This window comes from Pelophylax lessonae (assembly GCF_965119305.1).
Source record: "Pelophylax lessonae genome assembly, chromosome: 2".
Classification (NCBI taxonomy): domain Eukaryota; kingdom Metazoa; phylum Chordata; class Amphibia; order Anura; family Ranidae; genus Pelophylax; species Pelophylax lessonae.
Genome location: NC_138769.1, coordinates 208614506 through 208629522, shown reverse-complemented (window position 1 = coordinate 208629522; position 15017 = coordinate 208614506).

The following is a 15017-nucleotide window of genomic DNA, read 5'->3' as shown; positions in this document are numbered from 1 at the left end:
AAGGTCCAGGCACAGTCACCCAGGAAGAAATGTGCAGTCCGTGGAACTAAGCTAGGCTCGACGTGGAGTAAAGTAGTTTGCTGCGCATGCGTAGTTTGGTAAAGGATGATCCAGTAATATCCTCCCAAAAAATGCTCACTACAGTTCGAGATTAATTTTCTCAAGTTGTCTTCCAGGACAGCCCATGAGACCTAGGGCTCCTCCTACCAGGATAGGAAACACATTCAAATCAAATAAAAGGCGGTCCCCTGGTTCTCACCTTCAGTATTAGTGTTTCCTCCGGACAGGGGGTAACCTGTTCCTGGAACTGAAGCTCCTGGTCTCCTGGACTGTCCTTGAAGACTTGGATTAAAGATACATCTTCTTCTGCCCAAGTGCGGTACCCCTTAAGTGTCGCAATAGGGGCTGACCGCTGTCTCCTGTTCTCGTGGTCCACACGGGCAGGACCGTGGATGTGGTCAATGGATCGCAGGGGGAGTCCTCTTCTGTTCCTGGTGGCGTCCTTGGAGCAGCACACGCTGTGTACCTGTGACGCCGCCAAATTCATGCAGGGAGACGGCCTGCAAGTTTGAATTTGGCGCCACGAACATAGGGGGGTGGAACTCTTGCGTCTTCCACCCTGACCTCGGGAGGTGGCACACGTAATTTCCGGCCAGTTGACGCACATCCGCGGGCGACGGAAACAGTTCCAGTTTCAAGGTGCGAACAGGAGACGTCTGGGCGACCGGTGTGAGGTGAACCCAGCACACGCTGTGGACCACGAAACGGAGCACTATGGATTCCACGGCAGCATCCGCTCAGTCGGTAGAAGCAGGCTCTGGCACCGGTACCTCCCAGGTAAGCGATAGGGTGTTTCCCTTTCCGCATATACCTGTTGGTGGTCTTTTTCCTTTTCCTTCACCTTCTAGATAATAAGGTCGGTAAAAGGGGGCACAATTTCTTTACCCTGTACACAAATGTGTGGGAGGGATTGTTTTGGGAGTCATAACTAATATGTATTTTTCTTGTTATAGACCAAGGCTCAGGACAAGGTCCAGGCGCAGCCCCCCCCCCCCCAAAAAAGATATGTGCAGTTTGCGGAACCAAGCTAAGTTCCACTTGGAGCAAAACAGTGTGCCGCATATGTATAGATAATCTTGTTAAAGATGACCCTACTGTATCTACTCAAAGTATGTTGACTTCAGTTAGGGATGAGCTAACCAGCACGTTTAGCTCTTTTAGGACCCTCATGGATAAATTTCAGGCATCAGTAGAGGCCCCCGTACAATCTCAGGTCCCTACTTCCGTGTCTAAACCAACAAAGGTACATGAGGATGACACAAGGGAAGAATCAGAGTCCCCCCCCCCCCCCCCCCCCCCATTCCTCATTTGAGGAATCGGGATCCAGGGAGGAACCCAGGGAAAGAGAATCCTATGGAAATTCCAATTTTAAACTTTCCCTGGAAGACAGATGATTTACTTAAGGCAGTGTATACCACACTAGAACTTGAAGAGAAGGTGCAATTATCTAAGCATGATCTTATGTATGCAAACCATAAAAAAAATGCTAGAGTTTTTCCTGTACACAGTTCCTTGCTAGAAACAATCAAATGGGAAAATCCCGAAAGGAGACCTTTTTTCCCTAAAAACTTAAAAAGGTTTCCTTTTGATGACAGCAAGGAACAACCATGGAACAAAATTCCAAAGCTAGATGCCCCTCTTGCCAAAATATCCAAAAATACAGATCTGGCATTTGAGGACCTAGGGTCACTTAAGGACCCAATGGACAAAAGAACTGACATGTTGCGTAGAGCTTGGGAAGCCTCAGTCATGAGTCTAAAACCAGCCTTAGCATCCACTTGTATAGCAAGACATTTGGAGTTATGGCTTTCACAGATTCTAGCCCACCTATCAGCTGGAACGCCTAGGGATCAGATTGTTAAATCCCTTCCCCTTCTGTTTCAGGCAGTAGGGTTCTTGGCTGACGCATCTGCTGAGTCGGTTAGAATGACAGCCAAGACCTCAGCTTTGGCAAATTCAGCCAGAAGAAGTCTTTGGCTTAAATCATGGGTCGGGTGACTGTGCTTCTAAACTGCGCCTCTGTAGTCTCCCCTTTACAGGTGACCATCTCTGAGGCCCTGGACTGACAGAGGCTCTGGAACGTACTGCTGACAAAAAGTAATTTCCAGAAAAGAAAAAATACCCATATACCCGAAAAGTTTTTCGGGGTAGGGGCAAACAGCAGGCGACACGTGGGGCTCAGTCCACATTCAAGAAACACTGGACCGGCCACAAAGGTAGGGGGAGCATCTTGTTTAACCCTCCTCAGCACCCCACCAAACCACAATGACTTCTTTCACAAAGTAGGGGGAAGATTAAGGGCCTTCCTCCCTCAGTGGAAGAAAATAACTTCAAGCCCTTTTATTCTGGACTTAATATCCACAGGGCACAGGTTGGAATTCAATTCACAACCTTCAGAAAGGATATTGATTACCATTCTGCCCAGGGATCCAGCCAAAGCAGCTGCTCTAAGTCTCCAGATTGGAGACTTGTTAGATCAGAGGGTATCTAGGAACAGGGCAGAGGGTTTTACTCCCACATTTTTGTGATAAGAAAACCCTCGGGGAGTTATCGATTGATTTTAAATCTATGCAAATTAAATCTCTCGATAAAATACAAACCTTTTCATATGGAATCGATACACTCCATAGGAAACTTGTATCCAAAATGTTTCATGGCAACTCTGGACTTAAAGGATGCTTACTTTCACATCCCTATTCACCTGGCTTACCAGAAGTTCCTAAGACTAGCAATGAAGCTAGGAGCAGAGGTCCGACATTATTAATTCCGGACGCTGCCCTTCGGGTTATCCTCCGCCCCTCGTATCTTTTACCAAGGTTCTGGGGGAAGCTCTAGCTCCATTGAGACTAAAGTCCATCATGATCATCCCCTACCTGGACTATCTCCTGGTAGTGGTGGATTCAGATCACAAACTGAAGACAGACCTCCAAATAGTTCAGGAGTTCCTGGGGTCACTAGGATGGATGATCAACAAACAAATCTTGCCTAACACCCTCCCAGAGAGTGACTTATCTCGGATACGAGATTTCCTATCTAGATCAAAATATTTTTCTCCCACAACTCAAGGTTTTAAAGATGCGTCAGATGGTAGCTTCTTTACAAACCAACCAGTGGGTCTCTCTAAGGGATATAACAAGAGTCATAGGTCTCATGACCTCCTGTTTTCCAGCTGTCCCTTGGGCACGGTACCAACAGCGTCCCCTTCAAAGGTTCCTGTTAAAGAACTGGGACGGATTCGTAGATTCCTTGGACATAAAGGTGAAAATTCCCACCAGGGTAAAAAGAGCCCTATGGTGGTGGAGATCACCTCTTCACCTTACATAAGGGTTGAATTGGGTCATTCAAGTATCACTAAGAATTACCACAGACGCACGCTCTTCCGCATGGGGGGCACATCTCCAGAGCCAACTAGCTCAGGGAGAATGGTCTCCACTGGAAGCACAGATCTCGTCGAATCAGAAGGAACTCATGGCAGTACAGAAAGCCTTAGAGGTCTTTCAGATAGACATAAAGGGAAGTCATCTGCAGATTCGATCTGACAACATGGCAACGGTGGCGTACCTCAACAAACAGGGAGGTATGCGAAGTTGGGGGTTATAGGGTATAGCCCAGAAAATATTCTCTTGGGCCGAGCTCAATCTTGCCTCCATTTCAGCTATTCATCTAAAGGGGACTCAGAATGTATTAGCAGACCACCTCAGCCGCCACCAGGTGTTGTCAGGACAATTGGTCCCTCAACCCAAAGGAATTTGCAAAAATTGCAGCCGAGTGGGGCCTTCCAGAAGTGGACCTTTTTGCAGCTCAAATGAACAGCAAAACAGTATTTTTCCCTGAACCAATGGGATCAGTCCCTGGGGGTCGATGCCTTTGCACACCCTTGGTCTTTCAATCTCTGCTATGCCTTCCCTCCAGTCAGGTAATCTCGGAGGTCCTCCGGAAATTCCTCCAGGAGGACACCGATCTGATTCTAATAGCTCCTTTTTGCCCCAAAAAAACATGGTTTTCACGTCTACAAGGCCCTAAGCTCCAAACCTCCAATAGTCCTGCCCTGGAGACAGGACCTGTTGACTCAGGGTCCAGTACTTTGAAGGTGTAGGCTGCTGCCATTAGCATTTTCCTTCAGTATTCCCTTCAGGAAAATCCCATTATAGCTAGGTTCTTCAAGGCAATTGCCCGGGCTATGCCTCCAGTGGTTAGAACATGTCCAACTTGGAACCTTGGACCTATCTCTGGTCCTTCAAGCTTTAGTAACAGTACCTTTCGAACCCTTGAAGGGACTTAACAGAAAGACTACTCACTCTGAAAACTTCATTTTTATTTGCAGTGACGTCAGCTCGAAGAGTTAGTGAACTGCAGGCCCTCTCAATTAGGGAGCCCTTTGCTGTAGCCCATCTCCCAAACTATGTTTATATCCAATTGGTCTAAAGTCATTAACTTGAACATTCTTTGCCCAGGTTCAACACCTTATCCTCCAGTGGTCCCTCTCATCCTCTTCGATAATTACTTCCTTATCATATGTAACTTCAAAAGTACCCACTATATATGTCCAAATAGTTGTTTGGCTTCCTGACCATATAATGCATACCCACCATGTATTTTAATTGTAATCGTCTTATTTATTATTATAACCTATTATCCATTTTATTTTGAATTGGCTCTAAGATAGAATAATTTATTTGAAATTGGCTTTTAAGATAATCGTACATATTTCCTAATACATCGCTTTTAGGCTCTTTCCCCCCTTATATGTCTTCTTTAACCACTTTACCGCTGCTCACTAGAGCTCTACTGCGGCAAAGTGGCTCGATAACGTCTGGCGACGTAGACCTACGTCGCCAGACATTCCCCTCTCCCGGAGGCTCGCTCCCGCTGTATTCAGTCACAGCGGGAGTCGGGCCAGGGGAAGAGCGGCGGCGATCGCCGCCGCTCTTCCCCGATCGTCGGGGAATCGAGCCTGGAGATCCGCCTGCTTGTGTAAACAAAGCGGGCGGATCTCCTAAGTGACAGGCAGGGTCAGATTGCAGGGTTCAGCATAGGAGTACTCACTATGGCACCAGGTGTAGCACGTAGTTTGACCGCCCTCCAATGCCTCCGGGCAGGCTCACAGGGGAGCAGATGGACAGGTTCCTTTCTTGCTTTCCCCCATCGCGCTGCTGTCACCACGCTACAAACATTTCCATCCATGCGGCAAGAGTGTCGCCCAGGAAGTGACATCAGCAAGATGGCCCCACCACAGGAAGTGGCCAAGCGGCCATCTTGGATATGGGCAAAATGCAGCAAATAACCAAGGGGATGCCCTTTCTTCGAGGGGCGGGTCCCAATCGCAATCTGATGCGAATTTTAAACATAAAAAGGCACCATAGACGCAGCAGCGCGGTTATCACTTCAGACCTTGAAGTGACCCCCCCTCCAAGGTGGTCTGAGGACCGGACAAAACTGCCAGAGACTGCGGAACTTAACCCCAGCTCTCTCACAGTAAGGAGGCAGGGGGGGATGGATAGGATGCCCAGCATACGGCTTACCCTCACTCTTTATATGGGGAAAGAAAAAAAGCCCAAAAGCCAGGAAATGGCGGAAGCCACGGAAAAAAAAAAAAAAGAGGAAATATTGTCGCACATGCAGTGCAAAAATGACACCGGAAAGTGACAAACTGTTATGCGAAAAAAGCATTAAAAAGATAATAGAAGAAGAAAGTAAACCCTTAGCAAAAGATTTCATGGACTTCAAAAAAGAAATTATGTCTACGCTACAGAGTTTACAATCAACTATCAACACGAAGGGACAGGACAGAGCAACCACTTCATCACAGGGAAAAACCCCTAAAACAAAGGGAAAACCCAGGGCCCAACATCGCAAATACATGCGTTGCTAGAAATGTCGCTTTTTGGGTGGAGCAGCTCAAAGATCATCTGAGCAAAATCCCGGGAACCGAAGAAGCTCTGGATTCCCTAGTCCTCGTAGAGAAAGGGGTGGCCTATATGGCAGATGCCTCAGCGGAAGCAATAAGATTTTCCGCCCGCAACACAGGTCTCAACGCAGCCAGAAGAGCCTTATGGTTGAAGACCTGGGAGGGGAATTATGCCTCCAAAAATAAATTATGCAACATCCCATTCGACGTTAACCTGCTGTTTGGGGCGGAACTCGAAAAAGTTCTAGAAAGATCAGCAGACCGAACGAAAGGATTTCCGTTTAAAAAACCAAAACAAAAGAAGTTTTTTTCGTCACCCAAGACGTGAAACACAGACGAAAAACGAGAGACCTCAGACACAACGCAGATGGACCTTCAACAGGAACAAAGCTAAACCCAATGTCCTGTTCCAAAATACGGCTTCTTCCAGCAAGACACAATGACGCCAGCCAGGCAGTGAGAGGCAGACTGCGTCATTTTCTTCCGCAGTGGAAAGCATTCTGCTCAAACAACTTCATTCTACAAACAATAGCCCAAGGCTACAAAATAGAATTAGATTCAAAACCATCAAACAGGTTCAGGGCTATGAAAGTACAAGCCGGATCAGACCACAAAAAGATCATGAAATCCGCAATCAGGGAGCTACTAAGGGAAGAAGTAATAACGGAAATAAACCCATCCCTCTTCTCACAGGGTCATTACTCACACATCTTTCTGAGAGTAAAACCCTCTGGCAAACCCCGATTGATTCTGAACCTAAAGAATTTGAACAAAACGATAACCTACAGAAAATTCAAAATGAAAATGATTTTTTCAATTCGAACAATCCTCCCGAAGGCAGCACTTTTAGTAACGCTCGACCTGAAGGACGCCTACCTACATGTACCGATACACCCAAACCACCAAAAATTCCTGAGGTTTGCCATCCAGGAGGGGTCAAGGACGCGACACTTTCAGTATCAAGCCCTCCCCTTCGGCATCTCTTCAGCCCCGCGCATATTTACAAAAATTATAGCGGAGGCAATACAGGAACTCAGATTAAGAGGGGTCCAGATTATCCCTTATCTGGACGACTTCCTAATCTATGGAGCCTCCCAAGAAGAGGCCTTGGCTGGTCTACAGGAGTCCGAACTATTTCTCACCCACATAGGTTGGAAAATCAACTTCAAAAAAATCAATCAGGATCCCTTCCCAGGAAATCTTATTTTTGGGCTACATCATCAATTCAACAAAGCAAAAGATCCTCCTACCAGAGGAAAAAACAACGAAGTTGAGCAACAGAGCAAGCCAGCTGAAGACAGCAAGACGGGGGACCAGGAGAGCTGTCATGTCTCTTAGGACGCATGTCCGCAGCCATACCAGCGGTCAAGTGGAGCCAACTACACATGAGGGCACTACAACACCACTTATTAGATGGAGAGAAACCCTAACCTGGTGGACGCACAAGACCACTCTCAGAGAAGGCAAACCCTGGTTACCACAGACACAAGTCCGGGTCACCACGGACGCAAGTGCATCCAGATGGGGTGCGCACATCGGACAGCAGGTCAGGCAAGGGACATGGGACCCCACTCTGACAAAAGCATCTTCCAACCTAAGGGAACTAACAGCTGTATGGAGGGCTCTACTACCGTTCCAAGAAACAGTAACGGGAAAACATGTGCAGATACTGTCAGACAACGTGACGCCAGTAGCATACATCAATGGACAGGGAGGTACAAGATCAAAGACCCTTATGAGGACAGCACATGCGCTCCTCTCCTGGGCAGAAACGCACATTCAATCCCTATCAGCGATACATATAAAAGGTTTGCTCAATACACAAGCGGACACGCTGAGCAGAAAACCGCTAGACCTAACAGAATGGCAACTGAACGACCAAATCTTTGCCAAAATCATCAGCAAATGGGGAGTCCCGGAGGTGGATCTCTTCGCCTCAGCGAACACCAAGAAGGTGGAGAAATACTTCTCTCTGAAGAGGGAAAAAGACTCCCTAGGGATAGACTCCCTAGGGTTCCCATGGCCATTCAGGCTGGGGTACGCTTTCCCACCCATACAATTACTCCCCAGAACAATCAGGAAGGTTCAGACAGAAAAAGCAAGAGTGATTCTCATAGCACCACTCTGGGCAAAAAGATCCTGGTTCTCAGCCCTGAGGAAAATGACAGAGGCAGAACACTGGACCTTGCCACTACAGAACGACCTTCTTCACCAGTCAGGAGCCCATCACCCTCAACTTCAAACCCTAAAATTAACAGCGTGGATGTTGAACGGGGCATTCTACGAAGAAAAGGCTTCACTGCAAGAGTGATAGAAACCCTTTTAAATAGCAGAAAACCCGTTACACAGAAAATATACGGGAAAATCTGGAATAGGTACTCGGCAACCATGTGCCAGAAAAACAGAGACCTACAAGACATAGCAACAGTGCTGGAGTTTTTACTGGACGGAGCAGAAGCAGGGTTGACAGTAAGCACCCTCAAGGTACACACTGCTGCACTTTCTGTCTTTCTGGATACCCAGCTTAGTGCAAACCCGCTAATTACACGGTTTTTCAAATCTATAGCGAGATCACGCCCAATCGAGACCATGAATGTGGCACCATGGAACCTCTCCTTGGTACTCAAGGCTTTGACTCAAACACCTTTTGAGCCAATCTCGGAAGCCTCTGTAGAAAACCTGACACTCAAGACTGCTTTTTTGATAGCAATTACTTCAGCCAGAAGGGTCAGTGAACTCTAAGCACTCTCAATAAAGAGCCTTTCCTCACCGTCTTTCCAGACAAAATCATACTCAGGACTGACCCACTGTTTCTTCCTATAAACTCATCAGAGTTTCACATCTCAGGAAATCATCTTGCCATCCTTTTGCCAAAATTTGGCTAACCAAGGAGAAGCTATGTTCGCAACCCTGGACGTTAGAAACCACCAAACAATTCAGAAAAGCCCCGAATCTATTTGTACTGTTCGGAGGGATACATAAAGGAAAACCAGCGTCCAAAAACTCCATTGCCAGATGGATAAAAAACGCAATAAAAATGGCTTACGACAATCAAAAACAAGCTGTACCAACACATGTGAAGGCACACTCTACACGCTCCATAGCCACGTCCTGGGCAGAGAGAGCTGGGGCCTCCATTCAGCAAATTTGTCGAGCAGCCATCTGGTCCAGTGATTCTACTTTTACAAAGCATTACACAATCGACTTGGTCTCCGCACAAGATCCTGTCTACTGATACAGTGGCTCATTATCACCCCGGAAGGTCTGGGTCCGCAAACTAGCGATACCATGTCACAGCGATGAAGGATACTTACTAGAAACCTTCTCATGTCCTGTCTCCATAATCCCCCTCAAACTACATCAGAGCACATTATTGCACTGTGCGGCGCCTCTGGGAAAGGTTCATCCACTAAAATTGGAGCCCAAATATTGGGTTAGAGAACCATGCCTTTGACACTAATTCAAGAAGCCAGAATGCAGCGTCACTCCTGACTGGTTTAAATCACCAAGAGGGGATATCTATGTAGAGGGCAATAAAGACAACGACTAAAATACGGAGGACCTATTCTAACTGAAGGATCAATAGTCAGACTGGTCTACACCACCAGTCTTGTGTTTACAAGACATTTACTAATACAGGAGCCTATATATCCTGCCCACTAACGATACTTCTACATACAGCAAGAAATATCGGTATTGCTCGGTCTCTTTGGCCCTGACGAAGCCCGATGAGAAACGTGTTGGCTCATTGGGACCCTCAAACTGAATATCAACAGAGACTTCTTGCACCAACATCAGCTTGAAGCATGTATTAGTCCCCTATTAGGTGTATATTTCTGTGCTGTGTTTCTTTTTTTTATGTTTTTTGGTAAATATATAGGGGATTTATTTTTCTTCTTCTTACAATCCCTCATATACTACAATATACTTTTATGATCAAAATAAATAAAATGTTCTATTTTTTTATAAATCATGGATTCTTGGTTTTCCTTTTTCAATTAGACCCTTAAAACCCATACTTTTTCTATTTTGTGTTATACAGGGAGTGCAAAATTATTAGGCAAATTAGTATTTTGACCACATCATCCTCTTTATGCATGTTGTCTTACTCCAAGCTGTATAGGCTCGAAAGCCTACTACCAATTAAGCATATTAGGTGATGTGCATCTCTGTAATGAGAAGGGGTGTGGTCTAATGACATCAACACCCTATATCAGGTGTGCATAATTATTAGGCAACTTCCTTTCCTTGGGCAAAATGGGTCAAAAGAAGGACTTGACAGGCTCAGAAAAGTCAAAAATAGTGAGATATCTTGCAGAGGGATGCAGCACTCTTAAAATTGCAAAGCTTCTGAAGCGTGATCATCGAACAATCAAGCATTTCATTCAAAATAGTCAACAGGGTCGCAAGAAGCGTGTGGAAAAACCAAGGCGCAAAATAACAGCCCATGAACTGAGAAAAGTCAAGCGTGCAGCTGCCAAGATGCCACTTGCCACCAGTTTGGCCATATTTCAGAGCTGCAACATCACTGGAGTGCCAAAAAGCACAAGGTGTGCAATACTCAGAGACATGGCCAAGGTAAGAAAGGCTGAAAGACGACCACCACTGAACAAGACACACAAGCTGAAACGTCAAGACTGGGCCAAGAAATATCTCAAGACTGATTTTTCAAAGGTTTTATGGACTGATGAAATGAGAGTGAGTCTTGATGGGCCAGATGGATGGGCCCGTGGCTGGATTGGTAAAGGGCAGAGAGCTCCAGTCCGACTCAGACGCCAGCAAGGTGGAGGTGGAGTACTGGTTTGGGCTGGTTCATCAAAGATGAGCTTGTGGGGCCTTTTCGGGTTGAGGATGGAGTCAAGCTCAACTCCCAGTCCTACTGCCAGTTTCTGGAAGACACCTTCTTCAAGCAGTGGTACAGGAAGAAGTCTGCATCCTTCAAGAAAAACATGATTTTCATGCAGGACAATGCTCCATCACACGCGTCCAAGTACTCCACAGCGTGGCTGGCAAGAAAGGGTATAAAAGAAGAAAAGCTAATGACATGGCCTCATTGTTCACCTGATCTGAACCCCATCGAGAACCTGTGGTCCATCATCAAATGTGAGATTTACAAGGAGGGAAAACAGTACACCTCTCTGAACAGTGTCTGGGAGGCTGTGGTTGCTGCTGCACGCAATGTTGATGGTGAACAGATCAAAACACTGACAGAATCCATGGATGGCAGGCTTTTGAGTGTCCTTGCAAAGAAAGGTGGCTATATTGGTCACTGATTTGTTTTTGTTTTGTTTTTGAATGTCAGAAATGTATATTTGTGAATGTTGAGATGTTATATTGGTTTCACTGGTAAAAATAAATAATTGAAATGGGTATACTGTATATTTGATTTTTGTTAAGTTGCCTAATAATTATGCACAGTAATAGCCACCTGCACACACAGATATCCCCCTAAAATAGCTAAAACTAAAAACTACTTCCAATAATAGTCAGCTTTGATATTAATGAGTTTTTTGGGTTCATTGAGAACATGGTTGTTGTTCAATAATAAAATAAATCCTCAAAAATACTCATTTGCCTAATAATTCTGCACTCCCTGTATGTACCCTTTTGGGGCTTGGGCCAACTTCACGGTTATTTTTTACATTTAGGAAAGCCTATCCCACCTCGCGATCCAGCAGCTTCCTTGAGCTGCTCTGCATGAGGTTCACGGTAAACCACTACAGATGCCAGAATTTTACCCTCCAGTTTCCTCCGGCACCCCCCTCCCCCATACTATACTTTTCTCTCTTGCCCCCCTACCTGAAATAGATAACTGATATCAATGTAGGGGGCCAGGAAAGAAATTTATAAGCCCTTCCAATTTCTCACCTAGCCCCCCTGCCCCTCCCCATACTATTTTCTTCTTGCCCCCTATACTGTTCCTCCCTGCCCCCCCATACTATTCTTTCCTGGCCCCCTTGTACTATACAGCTCTCTCCTCACCCCCTGTACTATTCTCTCCTGCCCCCCCCGTACCATACAGTTCCCTCCTGGCCCCCCTCTACTGTGCTGTACTCTTTCCCTCCCTCATGTACTGTTCCCTCATGAATTCCCGGTGCTCTGCCCTGCTGACCCCCTGTACACTGCTTATCTTAGGTTTGACCCAAAATTGAGCATCTGTGCAAAAAAAAGCAAGCACAAGTTTCAGCTAAGGAGGTAAGTTTAATTATTCTTAGAAATAGCATTATGCAATAGAATAAATATTTTTTTGTGATATCTACAGCTCACTGATCACACAGATTGTTCCATGAACTGTAAATATAAAAACTATTTCAGGGGTTCCCCGAACTCTCAGCCTTTTCGCCAGGGGTTCCTCGAAGGTAAAAAAAGGTTGAGAAACACTGTTGTATGCTCTTACAGGCAGAGTCCTTCTAACCATTGTGTCTTGTATTGTATTGTAACTGTGATGTCTTCCTTTAGTTTTCTGACACATGGCTTCCAATACCCTGGCAAATCTTTGCAGCTGTTGCCTCCTTTTATTGATTTTAGGTGCCTATTTGTAATTTTCTACACTTCCTGATTATTAGTAGTGTTCACAGTAGCTTGGCTAGCATTATTCCTCTTTATGCCAGGGTATGAATTTATTTCATTATTTAATATTGTATTCTGTATTATAGTAATACATTAGTAATGTTTTATTTTATTTAGTTATGATATATTTATTTTCCAGTTATTCCTAGAGTACTTACCCTTTTATTTCTAGGCCAACACAAATTGATATGTGGGTTCCAAAAGAAAAATTAAGAAGACGAGTATGTAAAATATATCATTGGAAAAACAGTTATGGGTGGGTGACACTTCCTCCATGTTCCCCTCCTCGTTGGGTGCCAAGTACGGGTCACATAGAAAGACTACCCCAGGGTGGGTTCTTCTGGGATACACTGGGCACTTGAACAGGGTCACTGCCTTACACATGGGGTACCTTGAACAAGTGACTGAACTCTAGTTAAGTCTCTTTAGAACTCACACTCTCTCAAAACATCAGGAAGATGCCGCCATTACCATGCTTCACAGTGTGGATGGTATTCTTGGCGCTATAGGCCTTCTTGACCCCTCGCCAAACATAGTGCTTATGATTGTGACCATAAAGATCTGTTTTGGTCTCATCACTCCCGATGTCAAGGTGTTGTTGGCCATATTGGAACCGGCCTTTTTTGTGGCATTGGTGCAGGAAAGGCTTCTTTCTGGCAATTCGACCATGCAGCTCATTTTTATTAATGTATCATCCTATGGTGCTCCTTGAAATACCCACATTGTATTTTTCCAGAGCAGCCTCTGTTTCTCCTGAGGTTACCTGTGGGGTTTTTCTTGGCTGCAATCTTTACTGGTGTATGTGATCTTAGCTTGTTATCAAGAGATCCCTGAATTTTCCACTTCTTAAAAAGTGATTGAACAGTACTGACTGGCATATTCAAGGCTTTGGATGTCTTATTATATCCGCTTTCATCTTTATAAAGTTCCATTACTTTGTTATGCAGGTCTTTTGACAGTTCTTTTTTGCTCCCCATTTCTCAGTAGCTAGCCTGCTCAGTGCATCTACGTGAGAGCTAACAAACTCATTGACTATTTATACACAGACAATAATTGCAATTTAAAAAGTCACAGATGTGGGAAATTAAACTTTAAATGAAATGTTTACCTGTGTGTGTGTCACCTTATGTGTCTGTACCAAGTCCAAACATTCCAGGGTATGTAAACTTTTGATCAGGGCCATTTGGGTGTTATCTTTATGATTTAAAAAGGAGCCAAACTACTATGTGATAATCAATGGATTCATATGATCACTATCCTTACATATTTAATCTCAAAATATAGGTAAAAGCACTACAGATAACACTGATTTCTATACACTAAGTATGTGTGTGTGTGTGTGCGTGTGTGTGTATATTGTTAAAAGTATTGGGACGCCTGCCTTTATGCGCACATGAACTTTAATAACATCCCAGCCTTAGTCCGTAGGGATCAATATTGAGTTGGCCCACCCTTTCCAGCTAGAACAGCATCAACTCTTCTGGGAAGGCTATCCACAACGTTTAGGAGTGTGTCTATGGTAATTATTTGACCATTCTTTCAGAAGTGCATTTGTAAGGTCAGGCACTGATGAGAAGTCTGGGCTCACAGTTTGCTATAATTCATCCCAAAGGTGTTCTATCGGGTGGAGGTCAGGACTCTGTTCAGGCCAGTCAAGTTCCTCCACCCCAAACTCGCTCATCCATGCCTTTATCGACCTTGCTTTGTACACTGGTTCCAAGTCATGTTGGAAACATGAAGGGGCCATCCCCAAACTGTTCCCACAAAGTTGGGAGCTGGAAATTGTCCAAAATGTCTTGGTTTGCTGATGCCTTAAGAGTCTCCTTCACTGGAAATAAGGGGCAAGCCGAACCCCTGAAAAACACTCCTACACCATAATCCCCCTCCACCAAATGATTTGGACCAGTGCGAAAAAGCAAGGTCCATAAAGACATGGATGAGCAAGTTTGGGGTCCATTTACATCTGGCCACTCAGAGTCATCACAAGTCCATCCCTGTCTACTGTGTGGAGTATGCAGACACAAATTGAACAGGCACAGATGTCAAAACACTGACATCTGTCCCATTCAGCTCCACTTTTGAATGGTGAGTTTTTAATAAATACACAAGCTTTGGATGGTGCCTTAAACCCCTTGGCATCTGGTCCTTAGTGCCAAGGGGCTGTATATTTGCATGAATTGCTCCCAATACATCTGCGCTAAGAGCACATGCACTGCGCTCTCCCAACACAGTTCCTGTTGCCTAACAGAAAGCTCCTGATCGCTCCTTGCGATCAGTTTTCCGACTACATGACCACTGTGACTGCCAATGATGGTGGCCATGTGATCCTAAGCCGCGCCCCACCTCCCGGTGTGATAAACCTCTTATAGGGCCAAGAGGCATGGTAGACAAGTAGTTAAATCAATCTCATAGCTGCTGCTCCTCGTTTTCTGATAAAAAGTGATCAGGTGGCTCTAGAGGTGAAACAATATATTGCACT